General features: G+C 40.0%; 1 protein-coding gene across 1 annotated transcript in view; it reads right to left on the bottom strand.

The window, feature by feature from the left end:
• Window positions 1–3757: 3757 nt before the first annotated feature.
• Window positions 3758–8099, bottom strand: part of tor3a (torsin family 3, member A) — a 17087-nt gene continuing 12745 nt past the window's right edge. Inside the window, exon 6 of the mRNA XM_060932105.1 lies at window positions 3758–8099. This exon is cut by the window's right edge and continues 377 nt beyond it. The gene's annotated coding sequence lies outside the window, so the exon portion shown is untranslated.

The raw sequence follows: 8099 nt of genomic DNA, 5'->3' as shown, positions 1-8099 counted from the left end.
GACACAAAGTATTAATTATGAGAAAACTGTCATTAATAGTACAACTTAAGTCATAGCTATGAGACCTTCTCATTATTATACTGATGGAGAAGAAAGAAAGAAAGCACAACTTTATTCATCACACACTTGTGAAATTCCTCTCTGCATTTAACCCATCTGAAGCAGTGAGCACACACACATACCCAGAGCAGTGGACAGCCATGCTAACAGCGCCAGGGGAGCAGTTGGGAGTTAGGTGCCTCGCTCAAGGGCACCTCAGCCCAAGGCCGTCCCATATTAACCTAACCGCATGTCATCTCCATCAGCATAAGCATGAGCTTCCATAGAGAAACTTCCATAGTTTCGTTTATACAGCAGTTCTTTTGTGACTTAATTCATAGCCCCTTGTTTCCTTTCATCCATCCATCCATCCATCCATTATCTGTAGCCGCTTATCCTGTTCTACAGGGTTGCAGGCAAGCTGGAGCCTATCCCAGCTGACTATGGGCGAGAGGCGGGGTACACCCTGGACAAGTCGATAGGTTATCTCAGGGCTGACACATAGAGACAAATAACCGTTCACACCTACGGTCAATTTAGAGCCAGCAATTAGCCTAACCTGCATGTCTTTGGACTGTGGGGGAAACTGGAGCACCCGGAGGAAACCCACGCAGACACGGGGAGAACATGCAAACTCCGCACAGAAAGGCCTTCGCCAGCTGCTGGGCTCGAACCCAGGACCTTCTTGCTGTGAGGCAACAGTGCTAACCATTACACCACCGTGCCACCCGTTTCCTTTCAATATATTATTTAAATATTTACTGTCATTATTGTGGTGAATGGACAATCCAAAAAAAAATAATAATAATTTTCTAAAAGTCTTGATAAAATACAGACATAAAAGCTGTCAAGAGTCACATTGATATGAAAAGGACAGTTTGTTTTCTTTATACACTGCCTGGCAAAAAAGAAAAAAGAGCCACCACACACCCCACAACAACAAAAAACCCAAGTCGCACACTAATATTTTGTTGGACCAGGACCACCTTTAGCTTTGATTATGGTGTGCATTCACTGTGGCATAATTTCAACAACCTTATGCAACATCACATTTTTACCATCCAGAGTTGCATTATTATTTTTTGCTGAGATCTTGTCTTGATGACATAGTGGTTCAACTCTCCTGTCAAGTCTTCTCCAGCACATCCCAAAGACTTTCATTGGGGTTAAGGTCAAGACTGTGGTGGCCAATTCATGTATGAAAATGATTCCTCATGCTTCCTGAGCCACTCTTTCACAATTTGAGCCCGGATTTTATGCTTGCATCATCAGGAAGAAAAAAAAATAAATTGATGGGATAACCTGGTCATTCAGTACATTCAGGTCATCAGCTGACTTCATTTTCTTGCCACATAACATTGCTGAGCCTGAGCAACTGAATCAACCACAGATCATAACACTGCCTCCAAAGGCTTTTACAGTTATCAAGTATATGATGTACTGAGAGGCTCCGGTTGAAATGATGGATTCTCTGAGGTGACTGGTATAGTACTATTTTCTAAGGGGTACAGTCCTGAAAAAAATGATACTATGCAAGTTACCGAAGAGAATCCATAATTACTGGTGCCTCTCAGTGCATGGTATGATTTATATCCCTCATCAAAAAATTCCAAACTAAACGTGTTGAGATTGAATCTCAGCATAAACGGACTGGAGGCAGCCATGTTTGTTGTTTTACATCGGCGCGACCTTCAACCTGCGCATGTGTAACGTACCATGCTATCGCCTGCCTCACTAGGCACCATCATGATATGTAAATCTACATGCATAGAAATGCTCAGCTGTGACTTGAGTCAGGTGTATAGTTTGAAATTGTGATGTCAGTTCATGGTATATCCAGAGTATACCATGACAAACTCACACCCTATCCATTTTTTTTTTTGACATCATGAAATACATTGCTTAATCAATGGTGGAACTAGTTTATGTCACATGACAGTGAGCCATCCTTGGCCAATCCCTGCATGGGATTTTTTTTTTGATGAGGAATATAATGGCCACTATGGATGATGGGTACATCACTTCATGTGCTTCCATTCTTACCCTGACACGTCCATCGCTCTGGAATAGGGTAAATCTGGACTTATCAAACCACATGACCTTTTTCCATTGCTCCAGAGTCCAACCTTTATGCTGCCGAGCAATTTGAAGCCTTTTCTTCTGATTCGACTCACTGACAAGTGGTTTTCCTATGGCCACACAGCTGTTTAATCCCAATCCTGTGCGTTCTCATCACATTTTGCATGTGGAAATGCTCTTCATTTTACAATTAAACATAGCCAGAAGTTCGATTGTTGATTTTTTTTTACAATTCAATTTCACCAAGCGTTTACGTGATCTCTGATCATGGTCAGTCAGGATTTTTTCAGACCACATTTCTTCCATAAAGCTGATGGTTCACCCTTATACTTACAGGTTTTAATAATACGTTGGACAGTTCTTAACCCAATTCCAGTCATTTCAGCAAATCTCCTTAGTTGGTTTCTATGCTTGATGCAGGCCAATAATTTAAACCTTCTGAAACACAGTAACATCTTTTCCATGACCACAGGATATGCCTTCTGCCATGGTTCTTCAAAAAAGGAGAAGCTACTCACTGCATCAGGTAGGGGGGAAAAATTATTGTAATTATCCAATCAAAGGCTTTTAAGTATTTGCTTATTTAAATCCAAACAAACAGTGACATAGATAAATATATTTTGGGCCAGGCAATGTAGGACTTCAGAAAGTGATGGGTACAGAAACCATTAAAAATAGTTAGTTAGTTAGTTAGTTAGTTAGTATAAATAAATAAAATATAAAATCTTTATAAACAGTATATATTCAAACATTTTAATGCTTTTCTAGTTTTATATAAATGAAAATGCAACTTTTTGAAATGTTTGAAAAGACAATTAGAAGAACGGACACAAAACTGGTTCCAGTCGAAAACATTTTGTGTACACCAGTTAAAATTAAATTCTTCACAGAAAGTTTAAACCATTCAAGCTGGTGACTTTGTAGTGAAAATGTTACTGCCACAAAAGTGTAAAAGCTAAATACAGCATTATAAACTGTTCAAAATATACACAGTAATGACAGTTTAGAATTCCTTAAATATAAAGCGTTAACAGCTTATTATTATAGCAAACCAGCATGAAAATGTACATATTTATTGACACAACATAGCTTCTTGTCAATCAAAATGACATAACATGGTGATGTTCTTTCATCTCAAACATTTTAAATTAAATCCTTTCACTTCGACATATTTCCCTTAAACTCAGTAATGACACTGTAAATCTACCGTGCAATTCCATAGTGGCTGGAAAAACTATTTAGAGGGTAGAAGTCTAAGGGGTACACACCAACCCCAGATGAGGCAAAGTTTTTATTGCTGTCACAATCTGGCATTTTCTCTAGAAAAATAGACTTTTGTTGGAATAGAAACAACAGTAATGCTGATAAATTGTCAGTCATACAATTTCAACTGCTTTACTTTACTTTCATGTATCCTGAACCTTAAAATCCTACATACATATAAAGAGACAAAAACCGAAATAGTCCCATTTAAGGCATTCATAAACAGCATGTTTACATAAAATAATTATAAAACAAAAAGGTAAAGAAGTAAACGATTGCAACAATTGATCTATACATTTATGGCGGTTTTCCACAGAAAACAAATATGTGATTTGAAATTATCCCCCCCCCCCCCCCCCCCCCATTTCCTAGTCAGTGTACAGTATACAAGTGCCATTAATGAATTTGGTTCCCCCCCCCATGGTATGAAGTGTGCTAAATCGGTGACATCACTTGGTTTGTAAAAAGACCAGGTAGCTAAAGTCCCAGAAAACATCCATCCATCCACCCACCCACCCGTTATCTGTAGCCGCTTATCGTGTGCAGGGTCGCGGGCAAGCTGGAGCCTATCCCAGCTGACTATGGGTGAGAGGCGGGGTACACCCTGGACAAGTCGCCAGATCATCACAGGGCTGACACATAGAGACAAATAACCATTCACACTCACATTCACACCTACGGTCAATTTAGAGTCACCAATTAGCCTAACCTGCATGTCTTTGGACTGTGGGGGAAACCGGAGGAAACCCACGCAGAAACAGGGAGAACATGCAAACTCCACACAGAAAGGCCCCTGTCGGCCGCTGGGCTCAAACCCAGAACCTTCTTGCTGTGAGGCGACAGTGCTAACCACTACACCACCATGAAAACAGTAGTTGTAAAATTCACGAGATGGAATGGAAAACCTGGTTGAATATATGCACACAACATTGTGCAGTCATTTACAAATCATTTTGGTGGAATTGATCACACGCGAACCCATTTCTCTGCATCACCCATTATTGAACTTATTTTCATATCAGTATTTCTGGCAACAGAGCCTCACACAGACGAAACTGGCTCAAAAGGCAACAAAGAGGAGAAATTTCAGGGAGTCTGAAATTGAAATTCTTTAACAGAAGGACAGCCGAGAGTCTTAGCAATAGTGTTACATTCCAAACAAACTATGTTGTGTGGCAGTGTGTCACAGCTGCCGTCAGTAAAGCTGGGGGTAAAGGGGTGGACTTTACCCGAAGCGGGGGAAAACCTGGCCGGATATCAAAATTTCAAGGGAGGAAGAAAAAAAAAAAAAGCAGAGCCATCGTACAAGCCACTGGGGCAGAACATGGTCTGTCTGTGCCAGCATCTAGCCTCCATTATTGGGCACAATGCAATTAGTGATAATCCCCAACACTGCCCTACATTAATGCTTGGGTAATGTTGACGAACGTGTATGCTGAGATTTAAAAGGTTCTGACTGCAAAGTTGAATTCTGGGCAAAATGTTCCATTTCTATTGCTGTTGGAGTTTCGAGATGTTTTGCTGCTGCACACACCATGTATCCTCTGTGTAAATGTTTTGCAGAGATAAAAAGCATCCCACATTTTATGATTCCGGAGATTGCCGAAGCAGGTGAGCAACAATATCACGTGACCACCATGGGGCGTGTTTGACCTACTTTTAACCAAAACAAGTCAGCATGGGCAAACATGGCGGACTCAGCTCTCCGGCCAGCTAAAAGCTAGCAGAAAAGGAAAGCCTGCCTAGTGAGTGCAATTGCAAGAAACAGCAAGGTTAGATGATGTCATTTTTCTGGACAGATAACCAAATCACTCTAGCTAATGCTTAGCTATCTTCGCCTTAGAATGCATGGGCTCGACTCCACGAGAGCGAGTATGGCGTTAGCCACCTAATGTTTTGCTCTTACAGAGAAAGAAACGAGAACACAAAAGAAGTAACAGAGAAAAGATATATTCATCTTTTGTTTCATGGATCTATTCGCAAATGTCAACCGCAAATTACACACCTGTGACTCAAAACTCTCCGAGGTCGATGCAGAGTCACAATGTTTTCCTCACGTCATCATCTTGTTATGACACAGTTCCATAGTTATGCTAATTAGTTAAAGCTCCTCGCGTTCAGCTGTTTCTGTCGGGCCATACTGTTTACCTCAAGAGGTAGGATATTTGGTCCCAATACAGAGAAAAGCAACCCTCAGCACATCAAAATGATCACATCTCATCTGCAGGATATTGTTCTTGCAAGACATAGGGAAATGCCATGCACAATAAAAAATAAAAAAATTTCAGATGACTTTGCAGTCAGCACCTTTAAACTTTAATTTCTTTACATTACATTAGTATACACAGTGTAATAACTGACTTATATTAACTTCCTTTAATTTACCTTTTAAAACAGAATTTATATATAATTTTAAAGCAACTGGTATTTAAATTATTTATAGATTTTGGATAACCTTTAATGTGTTATGGCAATGGAAACGTTACACCTACTACTAAAAAAAAAAAAAAACCTCAACACTTCACACTTCTCCTGAATCACACACACACACACACACACACACACACACACACACACACACACACACTACTTATTGGAGCATACTGCCATGGTCACGAGGAAAAGTAAGAACATCAGATTAGAAGCTTTCATTATTTTGTACACATTTTAGTGTCGTGCTGGGGATTACTGTATACACTGACATTACATCAGAATTTATACCATGACCTGACAATCTTCCAAGAATTACTACTACTTTCAGAGTTATTATTACTCAAGGGAAATTGTGCACAGGCACCTGACCAAGGTATGAATAGCTCAAATTATTAGGTTCCTGTAAATGGAAGGGAAGAGGAAAAAAAAACCCCACTTGGGGTTCAGTGGGGGCAAGTAACAGCTCTCCATTTTCTACCTCAGTATGAGCTCTGATGTTGAAACATCCTCATGTTGCATGTTCATTGAAACATTCATCTTCAATAATTGCTTTATCTTGGTCCAAAGTTGTGGTGGATCTGGAGCCTATCCTAGCAAAACTGGGCATGAGGAGGGAATAATATGCGTCATGGATGTGACGCCAGTGGACTGCACCTAGGAGCAATTTGGCATAGCCAATCCAAATGTGGGCATGTTTTAGGGTGGTGGGAGGAAACCTGTAGTGGTGCTGGACAGGTTGTGATCCCTTTAGAATTTTTCTGTATTTCCACACAAATATGACCTAAAGCATCATCAGCTTTTCACACAAAGTCCTAAAAGTAGATAAAGAGAACCCAATTAAACAAATGTGACAAAATATATTCTACTTGGTCATTTATTTATTGAGGAAAATGGAAATATTACATAAAATCAGTGAGTGTCAAAAGTATGTGAACCTCTAGGATTAGCAGTTAATTTGAAGGTGAAATTAGCGTCAGGTGTTTTCACTCAATGGGATGACAATCAGGTGTGAGTGGGTGCTCCATTTTATTTATAGAACAGGGATCTATCAGTCTGACCTTCACAACACGTTTGTGGAAGTGTATCGCTGCATGAACAAAGGAAATTCTTCGACCTCAGAAAAAAAAAAAAGTTGTTGATGCTCATCAGGTTGGAAAAGGTTACAAAACCATCTATAAAGAGTTTGGAGTCTACCAATCCACAGCCAGACAGATGGAAGAAATTCAAAATAACTGTTATCATCCCTAGGAGTGGTTGACCAACGAAGTTCTCTCCCAAAGCAAGGCGTGTAATAATCCACGAGATCACAAAGGAACTCAGGGTAACTTCTAAGCAACTAAAGATCCCTTTCACTTTGGCTAATGTTAATGAGTCCACCATCAAGAGAACACAGAACAACAGTGGTAGGCATAGCACGGTTGTAAGGAGAAAGTTACTGCTCTCCAAAAAGAACATTGCTGCCTGACGACAGTTTGCTAAAGATCACATGGACAAGTCAGAAGGCTATTGGAAAAATGTTGTGTACGGATGAGACCAAACAGAACTTTTTAGTTTACGTGGGCCACATTATGTTTGGAGAAAGGGAAAATACTGCATTCCAGCAGAAGAACCTTCATCTGTGAAACATGGTGGTGGTAGTACCATGGTTTGGGCCTGTTTTGCTGCATATGAGCCAGTACGGCTTGCCATCATTGATAGAACAATGAATTCTGAATTATACCAGCGAATTCTAAAGAAAAAGATCAGGACATCTGTCCATAAACTGAGCCCTAAGCACAGAAGTCGTTCTAGCAAAGAATGATTAAAGAAGAATAATGTTTTGGAATGGCCAAATCAAAGTCCTGACCTTAATCCAATAGAAATGTTGTGTGAGCAGTTCATGTGAGGAAACCCACGAGCACCCCAGAGTAGAAGCTTTTGTGTACAGAGGAGTGGACCAAAATTCCTCCAAGCTGGTGTGCAGGACTGATCAGCCGTTATCAGAAATGTTTAGTTGCAGTTATTGCTGCACAAGGGGGTCACACCAGATACTGAAAGCAAACGTTCTCATACTTTTGCCACTCACTAATATGTAGTAATGGATAATTTTCCTTAATGAATAAGTGACCAAGTATATTTTGCCTAATTTGTTTAACTGGGTTTTCTTAATCTACTTTTAGGACTTGTGTAAAAATCTTATGATGTTTTAGGTCATATTTATGTACAAATATAGAAAACTCTAAAGGGTTTGCAAACTTTCAAGCACCACTATACATGGACATGGGGAGAACATGAGAAAGCTCAGG

This window comes from Neoarius graeffei, chromosome 10, assembly GCF_027579695.1.
Source record: "Neoarius graeffei isolate fNeoGra1 chromosome 10, fNeoGra1.pri, whole genome shotgun sequence".
Lineage (NCBI taxonomy): Eukaryota > Metazoa > Chordata > Actinopteri > Siluriformes > Ariidae > Neoarius > Neoarius graeffei.
Note: the sequence above shows the minus strand (reverse complement) of the source record. Positions and strands in the feature narration are given on the sequence as shown.